Here is a 12,609-nt window from a genome sequence, read left to right on the forward strand (position 1 = left end):
AAAGAACTGGAAATTGTAGGGATTTCTATCAATTGGGAAATGACTGAACAAGCTGTGGTATATGATTGTGATTGAATACTACTGTGCTGTAAGAAATGATTAGCTCAATGGTTTTAGAAAAACATGGAAATACTTGAACAAAATAATGAAGAGTGAAATGAGCAGAAACAAGAGAACATTGTATGCAGTAACAGTGATATTGTTTTAAGAATGATTTTGAGCAGATAAGTCATTTTGTCTATTATAAATACGCAAATTAAGTATGAAGGACATGAAAACACTATCTGAATCCAGAGAAAGAACTGATAAATAGAAATATGTATAGAATAATTGCATATATTATAATGCCATTGTGATATTCATAGCACCCACAGCAGTTATGTATATGATGGTGTAGTTCTGAATCACAAAATGTAATAGACACTCCACATGGAACACAAAACCAAAACATTTATTCAAGCACCAGAAAGCTGAATCCCAACACCAGAAAGCCAAATACATCATAGCAACCAAGAAGTTCATACACATAACCAGTTCAGCAAGCACCAACATTCCCAAGCCTTCTGTTTGTCAGATCTTCAAAAAAAAACGCTTCCCTTAAGCAAAAATGCCCCTCTCTCACTCATGCTAGCTGCTCTGCCTCCACCCTGATTGTTCTCAGCTCTGCTCCTGCTCTCTCCTGCTCCTTCCTGCTCCACCCTTCCTGTTCCACCCTTTCGGCAAGCTCCTTCCACCATGGGCTCCATATGATTACATCTGGCCTATTAAGGGCAGAGAAGGTCTTCAAATTCCCTTAGGCCTATTAAGGGACAGGGAGGATCTTCAAATTCAGCCCCAAGATCTTTCTTACATATGTCAATGGGAGTTTGTGGGTAACTAGTGTCAACAGAACTTTACAGTAATATAACAGGGATAACACAAAATAAACACAGAAAACAATATCTTAGGATAGGACTTGAGCACAAGCACCCCCTCATCCCCCTTAAATGAATAGGACCCAAAATCTTGGGGTAAGGGGTAAAGGTCTCTTCTTCTATGGCTATTTGCTGCTGAAATTGAATGTAGAGCTGTCCCTATCCCAAGAGGTCCCACTTGATAGGTCAGTTCTTTAGCCAGCATCTGGAATGTGGTCAATGCCAGGTCCAGGGGTGATACATCACAGTTGTGGACAAGGGATGGTATCCAGATTAAGCGATCAGGCATCTACAGGTGGAGGGTACCAAGCCTTCAAGAAACAAATCTAGCAAACAAGGTGAACAGAAAAAATTCCAAGGAGTCTGGAGTCCATGAATCCACCATCGTAGCCTTACTCACTGAAGAATATATGAGTTAAGGGTACAATTTGGTAATCATCTTCTCCTGAATAAACAACAGTTAGAATATTATCCTTCCTATGTGCCATAATCTCTGAAGCCTTTGGAACATTGCCTTGCTTCTATTTTACCCATACTATAGCTCCTAATTTTATTCTGTCAGTAAAACCAAATGCTTAAGTTCCTCTTATAGTAATTTCAGAAGGAGGATCAGTTTTTACAAGTGGTATTGTTTCACATGCAATAAGCACTTGAACTCTTCTATCATTTTTACAAAACTGTATAGGTTCTTCACCTAAATTTTGGATGTCACAACAGTTTCTCCATGATAATCAGAATCTATCACACTAGCCAATACATGTATTCCTCAAGCTGATAATCCTGATTTAGGTAATATCCATCCAAAATGATTTTTAGGGATTCTCATACATATTCCAGTGGATATCTTTCTTATCTCTTTTCTGTCTAACCAAATGTCCTCTAAACAACACAAATCATATCCCACCAAACCAGATGTTCCTGGATAGGGTGCTGAGACATCCTTCCATCTACGCCATAAATATAAAGCCAGTCAGGATCAACTCTCCTGAGGACTGCTGCCATGAATAATTTTAAGAATCTAATTGCGTAGTATAGTGAACTCTCTATTTATTCAGTAATAAACTAAAGAAAAATATTGAAGAAACTAAAGCATACCATTCAAAACAATATAACATAACATATTACTAAGGTGGCCACATAGCCTTAAACAAAACATATCATTCAGTAAGTCACAATCTCCTCAATCAAAAGAGAGTACCCAAGTAAAAACTTCTTTCATCTCCACTGAGGCTGGCTTCCAATTATCCTTAAGGAGCAGCAGAATGTACAAACACCATCCACCCCTAGGTCATAAAATGTTACAATCTCATCAGTCAATGCAGAGTACTCTTTTATCTTAATTGAAGGGTAAAGTCCAAACCCCAATGCTCCTCTTCCACAGGTTCACCACTCCCAGCTCTTGCCTGGATTCACAGGTAGGCAGCTCTCCCAGTTCTTGCCTGGACTCACACAACTCTTGCCTGGAATCACAGGTAGTCAGTTCTCTGCTCCAGTTCTGTATCTCAGCTTACTACTCCACTATAAGCTTTTCAGTTTTTTTTTTTGTTTCTAGAAATACAAATTTTAACAGAGCTACAACAATATTCATACACATTGCCAACACTGTTATATCAATTCATTTTCTGTCTGATAAAGTAACACAAATCAACAGACAAAGCTTCTGTCTGAGAAATCAAACACAAATCAACAGTAAAGTCCCAGGACTTCTGTAAACAGCAGTAAAGTCCTCTTTCAGGGTTTCTGTTTCAACAGTAAATTCCTCCTTCAGAGTTTCTGTCACAGCAGTAGAGTCCTCTTTCAACAAGACAGAATGCTTTGTTCTGACAAAGTAAAGCACACAGAATAGACAGACAGTGCCAAAATCACAAGCCTTCTCCCTTTCAGCTCTGCTTGGTCCCAGCTCATGCAGGAGATTTTCTCTGCTCTGTTTCTTCCTGTTCCATTCTTTTGGCAATCTCCTCCTGGTAAGTTCCATGTGATGATGTTAGGCCTATTAAGGGTAGGGAAGGTCTCCAAACTCCCTTAGGCCTATTAAAGGCAACAAAGGTATATTGTTTCTAACAAAGACTTGACACAATCAAAGGTGAGGCTCAGAGGCACTTGAACAGCTGAAACAAGCAGTAAGTACTACTTTGCTTGCCATTATGCACCCATGCACCCATTGTGTGTTCTTTTTTGTGTCTAATTGTAGCCATACCTTGGGTGGGGAAGGGAAGAAAAAAAGAAATTTACATAATAATGTTGTATATTTGAAAGGAATAGCAAGTTTTGCATAGTAGATTTGCAGTTTCATGTGCAATCATCTTTTTATTGTACTGTTATGAAAATGATTGCTTTATTCTATAAAATTTAAAAGAAAGATTGGGGGAGAAAGAAGTTCAGCACTAGGTAAATCAAAAGAGGGAGTAACTTCAAGGAGTGAGTAGCCCTGAAAGGGTGAGGAAAACAGACTGAGAAAAGGTCACTGGATCTAACAAGAAGAAAGTCAATGAAGACCTTTTAGTACATGATTTTGATGGCACATGGGAGGCAAAGCCATATTTCAAAAATGTAAGCTTTCTGTTATATTTAGAACTTTATCTATATTAATTTTTATGCATACCAGTAAAATGTATTTATTGTAATTTGGAAGAGGGAAGGATTTTGGAGTAAAATATAATGAGTTTAAGTTTTTATATGTATACCTTAAGATGTCTATGGCATACAGTTTGTTACGTCCAATAAGCAATTGGAGATAGGAGACTGGAGGTCAGGAGAGACATTAGGGTTGAACAGGTAGATCAGAGAATAATTGGCATAAAGATGATAACCAAATCCATGGCAGTTGATGAAATCACCCATAGAAAGTATAAGAGAAGAAAAGAGGGCCCAGGATAGAGCCTTGAGGGACTTCCACAGTTGGTGGGCATGACCAGGATGATGATCTGGCACAGGAAACTGAGAAGGAGGGATCAAACAAGGAGAATTTAAGAGAGAGCAGTGTCACAAGAACCTAGAGAGAAGAAAGAATCAAGGAGAAGAGAGGGATTTGAATTGTCAAAGACTGCAGAAAGGTCAAGAAAGCTAAGAACTGAGAAAAGGGCACTACAGTTGGCAATTATGAGATGATTGGTAATTTGAGAGAGAGTAGTGGTATTTCTGACTTCCTCATATTTCAGTTTCTAAATCTGCAGCATATTCCTGCAGTTTCTAAACTCTATGCAGCTTAATTATGGACCCTGTGAATAATGATTCCCTGCAGCTAATCTCTGTGTATCTGGACAATGGATTATATCAGCTTCTTGAAGCCTGACCATTTCTGCTGCCAGTAAGGATTCCACTTTGCTTCTCCTTGGGATTTTACATGACAAGGTTTTATCAAGGACTCAGATGTCACTGACCTCATGACTGAATCATCACTTCCCAGTCTTTTGACATGCTCATGCCTAAGACCTTAGGTAGCTCACCAATTGGTCAGCAAAGACCAAGGGATAAGAATTTCCTAAGAACACACATAACAAAGGGATTCAGAGATACAAATATATAAGGAAAACTTCCTAGGTAAGTTCCAGTAAAAGAAACTTCTCCTGGTTCTCTTCTTCTCTCTTCTCCCAGGGAGGCTCTATATTTGGATCAGTTTAGAAATACTATCTCAAAAGCATGGGTTCTCCTGGTTTTTGTACGATGTTTATAGGCAGACTCAGAATAGAAAAGAAGATAATAAAATTGTAAATAACAAGCTTAGAACCCATGAAATGATATAAGAAGACACCTCCTCTCACATTTGCAGAGGTAAGACATCCAAACTTCTGGAACATTTTATGTTAAGTCAGATTTCTTTTTTTAATAGATTGATTTATTTTACCAATTTTTCTTTCTCTTTTAGTTCTTTTTAAAATTTTTTCTCTATACACAAGGAGAAATCTAAGTTGTATAAATACAAGAGATACCAATAAAATCCTAGTTTTAACAAAAAGAGACCAATGTTTATTTGGCAGCAACTGCTGTATTTCTCTTCCCACAGCTAAACTTCCTAGCCCTCTTGTTTGTAGTACCAAACTGTTTCCCTTTCCCATGAAAATTTTTGATGACATGCCCTTTTTTCAACTTTTCAAGAGGCTCCTATATCTATATGTAGCCAAGGCACAGGAAAATATGGTAGACTCTTTATAGTGACCTGTAGCCTAATTGATGCAGACAGACTATATAACCACCTCCTAGGGCACTTTCCCAGAACTTAAAGTAGATTCAGAGTCTATAGAATTTATAAAAATCTGTCTTGGGGAAGACTGAGAAAAGTCACAAAGGCCTGAAATTGTCCTCTGCCCACTCCAAATGAACCAATTCAACTTCAAAGCTAACAGATTGATTCTGAATACCTACTAGTGGTCTAGCATGAGGAAAGTCCCACTGTGGTCAGACCTCTACCAAGAATTCTGAACAGATTTCAACCTGAGAAGAGAATGGAGTTGTTGAAAACAGAACTACCCTGATGACCCAGAAGGCCTCTGAGGTAATTCTCAGCCCACAGGTCCCACAATCCCACCTCTGTGTTAACTCTGCCATATCCAAATTGTTTCCAAGACCTGCCAATTTCATCTCTTCAGCAATCTCCCAGATACTATAATTTAGGTCCTCATCTCCTCACACTTCGATTACTGTAATAGCCTGCTGGTGGGTCTGCACCACTAAATCCATTCTCCATTCAGTCACTAACATAATTTTCCTAAAAGGCAAATCTGATCATGTCACTCATCTACTTCAATAAACTTTAGTGGTTTTCTATTCCCTCCAGAAACAAATACAAAATGGTCTGTTTGGCATTCAAAGACCTTAATAACTTAGCCCTCTCCTACCTTTCCAGTCTTCTTACACATTACTCCCAGAAAGAGCTTAGATGTCACTGAGCTCCTGGCTGTTCTAGAAACAAGACACTCCATTTCTTAACTCTAGGCATTGTCTCTAGCTCTCTCTCAGTCCTGGAAAGCTCTCCCTCCTCCACTCTGATTACTGATCTCCCTGTCTTCCTTTAAATTCTGAATAAAATCCCACCTGAAATTAAAAAGGTTTGGGACAAAAGACAGTTCCTGACCCTTTTTGTATCTCCAGTGCTTAGCACAAGGCCTGGCACCTAGTAGGTATTTAACAAATGTTTACTGAATTTAACTAAATTGACTCAGAATAACTAACGCAGAACCAGTTTAAAACATGCATTCCTCAGATGGCTCAGGAAGTCACAAGAATGATCTATAATCTAGGAAGAAGGGGTAGGGGTCCCCAAAAATCTAGAAGCATTGCTGGAATCTAGTGCATGTCCCTGGGGGGCTGGGAGTTCCATGTGTCTTCATGCTGGTTATGTCCTGGCTTCCCTTTAGGTATATCAATTATATTCCCATATCTGCAGGTGATATTTTCCTATTTCCATAGCCAAGCTGTCGGTCTAATAAAATATCCATATACATTAGTACATTCATTCTCATTCATTTGGATTGCAAGATGTCTGTTGCAGTCACCATGCTCCTGAGGCTCTAGATGCCAAAGCCCCGATAAACTGAGCTAATCCACCTGAAAAACACTACCAATGACAGCTCTTCTGCAGGAAGCCCCTTCTCAGTGACAGTGATGCTGTATTGACCCCATATGGCTCTGCACAGAGAACTCGATCCATTCACATGGATATTCCTCAACCAAGAATAGCTGCAAGCAAAAGGAAAAAACACATGGAATTCAAAAGCATTTCTAGCTGCCAGGAAGACAGACTGTGTAGCAGCAGGTGCCCAGGAAACCCAAGGCAGCCCACTGCCGACTAGCCAAGCAGTACATGCAGAACAAGACTTTCATTTGGAAAAAATAAATAAATGTTTAAAATGGAGTCTTTTTTTCATATTCAACATTTATTTTTGTCTTTACCTCCATTGCCCTCAAGGTCTAAAGCATGCAGGTTGTTCTCAATTATTTCAACCACCTGAAAAGGCAGTAACTTAGACTGTGGAATCAGCCTGTCATGCCATAGATATCTAGTCAGGGCAGTATGAAATCTCTTTATATTAAATTCTGCAAATGAAATCTCATGGGAGCTGTGTAGTGCAGTGGACCAAGCACTGGTTTGAAAAAGTTAGAAAAAAGGTTTGGGACATGGCTCTCCTACCTGTCAGTTGTGGGACTTGGGGTAAAAATCATTTTAATATCTCTGAGCTTTTGTTTCATCATCTTCAAAATGAGGATGATGATTGCATTATCTAATGATAATAAGTGACATCTGCACTTTGCCACTCACCTACTTTCTGCACCTGCAGGACCCCGCAGTACTTCATCTGTCCTCTAGCCCCAGGGGTGTACTGAAGCTAAGTAAAAAGCTCCACAGAATCAACTGTTAAATTTTCTGTGTGAGTATTTACACCTTGGAAAACAGAAACTGTTACATATAAGCTCTTGATTCTTTGTTTTGTTGATAATCTAGACCAAGAAAGTGTTCAAAATTTAGATTAAACTTATATCATAGGTTGTGTTTACTAGCCCCATCTCTAGCTAAACCTTCCTATAAGTATTTTCTTCTTCTATTAGTGAGAGGTCTTTAAAAGCATATTTTTTTGTTTGTATTCCCTGCTTCATAAAAACTCTGTTTCTGTTTTTCACGTTTGAGATGCAGAGTGCCTTAGCAGATAGAGAACTAAGTTCAAGACCTACCCCTGATACATACTTACCAAGTGACCCAAGGGTAAGGCATTTCATCTTTAAATATTCCCAGGAAATTCTTTAACAATAAAAGCTGCAGAGTAGGTTCTTAAACTTTTTTGGTCTTATAACCCCTTTATACTCTTTAAAATTATGAAGGACTCCCAAAAGCTTTTGTTAATTTGGGTTATAACTGCACTGGTAGAAGGAAGTCTCTCTAACAATGAAAGCAGAGGTCTGGGCTAAATAAATAATAATTTGCATTTGTATACTACTGTAAATTTTACAAAATGCTTTCCAAACAAGTGTCCAGGGTTGGTATTGCATGTCTTACTACCCTCACTTTGCAAAAATGGGGTTGAGAGAGGTTGTGATTTGGCCATGACCATTTAGTTAATAAATGAAGCAGAATTTGAAACCAGGTCCTTATGGCTCCAAGTTCAGTACTCTTTCCATTACACTAATCTACCTATCCAGTAGGGGCATCATTTGGTAAATTCTTTGTCAGCTGTCAATAATTGCATATAAATGTGAGCTATTTTTACTGAGGGAGAGATTGAGGGTGCCCCTCTCAAAGGGTATCATCAGTACAGATAAAAAACACCCTAGGAATAGAGGGAAGAAAACGAAGTCTATTCTTTTGAAAAGAGGGGAAACTGATAGCTCTACAGAACAGAGGAGGCATGGTTATGACCATCAGGGAGAAGTAAACAAGAAATGATCACTGAGGAGTCAAATTTGGTGACAAAGAAGAACAAAGTTTGAGTACCCAAACATGACATCATTAAATAAAATTATGCAAGAAATGTTTTTTTAAAAACTATTTAAAGAGGAAAAAACAGAATGTATAACACAGATGAAGCTATGACTATAGACATTACAGAAAGACAATCACTTTTAATTAATTATATATATATATGTGTGTGTGTGTGTGTGTTCTGTATATCTGTAAACTTACCAGCAATTTTATAGAAAAGCATAATAATAAAAATATGCAAGTCAATAGAATCACTTGAGGATTCTGGTTTTGAAGATTCAAACTAAGACCAAGTAGCCAATATATTGGATCTTTCAGTACTGAATGTACACATATTTTAAGGAGTTTAACTGTTACAAAGAGTTAATCATAGAAGTTCTCTTGTCAGTTTGATGAGATTACAGAAAGATGTATTTTTCTATAGGCTTGGAGGTTGGAGATGGACCAATTTACTTGGACTGTTATGAATCAGATTGAATCAGGATGGTTGGTTTAGACTTTTGTGGTTTAGAACCACCTCTTGGTTCCTGGTCTTTTTCAGAGAACACTGATATCTGGACTCACTAAATAAATTCCATACTTGCTGCCCTGGCACCCTGGAAAACCATCTGACCTAAGACTCTTCTCTCCTGATTGGTGACTCCCTCCCTAAGACCACATTTTAGGAAAGACTCCAGTTATGAATTACTTCACTCATTCCTGGATTCTTTATAGACGTCTCATCTTTCTCCATGCTTTCCACATTGCCCCTATGTGGGTGTCCTATATCTCCCACTCAGCTTTCTAGCTCTCCTTTTGTGTTGTTTCCCCAATTAGAACATAAGTCCTTAGAAGGTAGGAATTATCGTTCTTGCTTGTTTTTGTATTACCAACCTTTGTCACAATGCCTGACATATAGCAAATACTTACTAAGTTCTCTATCTATTCAGATGGAGAAATAATTATTTACAAGAAACCAAAAATCTTAGTGGAACTGGGCCCAGTAATTGAAGGAACTGAAAAAGTTTATTTATTTGCATTGCCTAACTTCCTTCCTCACCAAAATTCTGGCAGGGCCTTTAGTGTCATGTTTGGAGGAGAGATACATTGAAGATGCATATACTCTCATCCACATGCCCAAAGAAGCAGAAGTTTATAAACTGGGAGTTTCTGAACCCAGTCATAGAGACAATAGCTGTAGAATGAACCTAAAAAGAGATTCACTGGGATGTTGAATGAAATGAATCTCTAGTAGCTTCAAGTTAATTTACCTTCTGAGGGGAGTCAAAAACACCAAGACAGCACTATAAGTTTGAGGTACTATATAAGTCCCTAGGGAGTCACTAGAGAGGAAGAAGGGTTGTGTCAATCTTTGATGTACCAGTATTTATGAGTCCTTTTTATTTCTTCCATATCTGCATTATGAAATTAAGACTGTCTTACACCTGATAGGCTCTATTTGTTTAAATACTTGTACAGGATGTGGTAGGTTCTTTTATCTACATTGGAGAAATCTACAAAAAAGCTATTGTTTGTGATTCCCAAGAGAAATTCTGGAAAGAGACAAAATGAGTCAGAGATATTATGTTGGTACCACTTCCAAGACTGAACCCAATCTATACTTAGCCATACCTGTAACATAAACCCTTTCTACTTCATTTTATCCCAGGTATTTTCATCTTCAATTCCACAACACCCATTCCTCAAAAAGGACATGTAATTTTCTGAGCCCATCTTTAGCTAGTATTATCTTTTCCTTACTCATAACCATTAGATAAGTTAGGATCAAGGAAAATTTAGTTGAATAGTGTTTTTGAGATAATCTACTATGACTTTTTCACAAATGAGAAAGAATGAAGTTCAGGGAAGTTGAGTAATTTACTCAACATTACACAAATAGCAACATCATCAGGACTAAAATTAAAGTCTCCTTACTCCCAGGCTGGTGTTTATTACACTCACTTGTTTCTCAACAACATGATTATACTGTTTCCTTGAAGAAGATCAAGACTAACAAGACACTGAAGCTGAAAGTCCTCCATGGAGCATTCTATTACCTGCAACAGTCAACTAGCTTCTGGAAGTAAGGGCCCTAAAACAATCAGGATCATACAAAGCCAAAGGTTTGGTTATCATCAAGTGGCAAACAGGTAATAGATAGGAGGCAAGAGGCAAGAAGCATATAAGGTCTGGAGATACAGGTTGGTAATGTAAGAGAAGACAACTCCAAAATGATAAATAGGTAAATGTTTCCAGAAATACAAATGGGTTTGAACTGGTAACAATAAAAGTATATTTCCAGATTTCACTCATTTGGTACCTGCCATTTTTCAGGACCCTGATAGTTTAGGTTAATTCTCTCTGCCATTTACCTTCACCAGCTTCAGCTGTGGACAGCTCCCTCCTACAGTTATTTTCCCAGCAATTTCAAATTAAGAAATAACAGTTAACACAGATCATCATAAGTCTCTGTATTGCTTTCCTTTCTAGACGAAACAAAAAATCCCATCAAACTGAAAGCAAATCAGAAATATTTATCACTGGTATCTAAACTTGATACTCAGATCAAATACATTTTATTGGTAGCACTAACAAATAAAATTATGTACAAATAATATATATGGACTGATTATGAAAATCAGGATCAATGTGACTTCAATCTCTTCCTAGCTTTGTAAAAAACTATATTATTTCATCTATGAACATTGAGTTACTCTAGTGTAATTAGTTCTCTATTACAACCATTACCTATGACAACTTTTACCTTTTAAATTAATAAAGCTGCTTTTTACTTCATTATTTAACTTGCCTTCATTATTTACCTTTACCCATCTCAATTCTCTGTCTACTCTTCATATAGAAAAGATTTTATATTTTGATCAGCAATAGAACTTAGAAGTCTTTTAATCTAACTGCATTTTATAAATGAGGTGACTTAGGCCACGAAATATTAAGTGACTTGCTGAAGTGGCAGAACCAGGATTTGAACCCAAATCCATGCCCTTCTCAAATGAAATCTAACTCTCTTTAGATCATGTCTTTCATGGTTTCATGATCAACTTAGGAGGCTAAAATTCCATATGTATATTAGCTTTCATTAAAAAATAGGTTGTGAAGCTTCTCACCTCACAACTCTATTGAAAATTCTCTTTACAAAGTTACCAATGATCTTTTATTGTTCTTGGGCCTCATCCTTCCTTACCTTTCTGTAACATTTGACAATTTTTACCATCTGCTCCTAAACACTCTTTTCCTTTGGTTTTGTGACACTACTCCCTTCTGGTTTTCTCCTCTCTGACTTCTTCTCAGACTCCATTTCTAAATCATCAACCAAGTTTTGCTCCTTAATTACGGATATCACCCAAAGCATTGACTTGGGCAGTAGTTTCTATATCCTTTCTTGAAGATCTAATTCAATTACTATCTCTAGGTAGATGACTCTAAGATCCAAATGACCAGATCTAATTTCTCTCCTTCATTGTAGTCCCACATCAACAACTACCTGTTGAAAAATTCCGGTTGTCCAATGAGCATATCAAACTCAAAAACTTCAAAACAGAATTCATCCTCCTCCCTCAAAAAAATTCTTAAACTTTTCCTCTTGTGGATACTTTCATCCTTTCTGTCATCCAGTTTGACGGTTTCCCAAATTTGAAGTCATCCATTTCATCACTTAAGATACCCAATAAATTTGAAATATTGTATATATGACCTCCATAATCTCTCCTATCTATTCCCTTCTCTCCAAACATATGGCCACTAAGGTGCTATAGACCCTTGATATCTCTCATCAGACTACTGAAATAGCCTTTTAATTTAATTACTGGTTCCCAGTCTCTTCACTTCTACATAGCTATCAAAATATTTTTTCCAAGACACACATCTGTTCACATTTCTTACCTTCTCAAGAATCTTCAGTGTCTCCTTACTACCAATAAGGTAAAACACAACCTCTTTGTTTTATCATTTAAAGCACTTCACAGTTTGAGTTTCCACCTTAATTTCCCAGATTGTTGCATGTTACTTCCCTTTACATATTCTGCAGTCTAGCCAACTTGGCTTCCTTGCTGTTCCCCAACCTTATCATTATAGCAAAGGCTTCTATACAAATTCTCTTTCATGTATAGAAAGCACTCCCTCCTCAACTGAATATCTTACCCTTGACCTCCTTGAAGGTTCAGCTCATGGACCAGCCTCTTAAGGAGATCCCTTGGAGATTAATGTTCTCCCCCCCCACCACCACCAAATAATCACATATACTTTCTTTAGTTTACCAGACATACAGGATAGTCCCTTAAAGTCAAG

Source organism: Petaurus breviceps, unplaced genomic scaffold, assembly GCF_028583685.1.
Source record: "Petaurus breviceps papuanus isolate PSGF00001 unplaced genomic scaffold, PetGlider_PUasm1.0 98, whole genome shotgun sequence".
In the NCBI taxonomy this organism is placed as follows: Eukaryota; Metazoa; Chordata; class Mammalia; order Diprotodontia; family Petauridae; genus Petaurus; species Petaurus breviceps.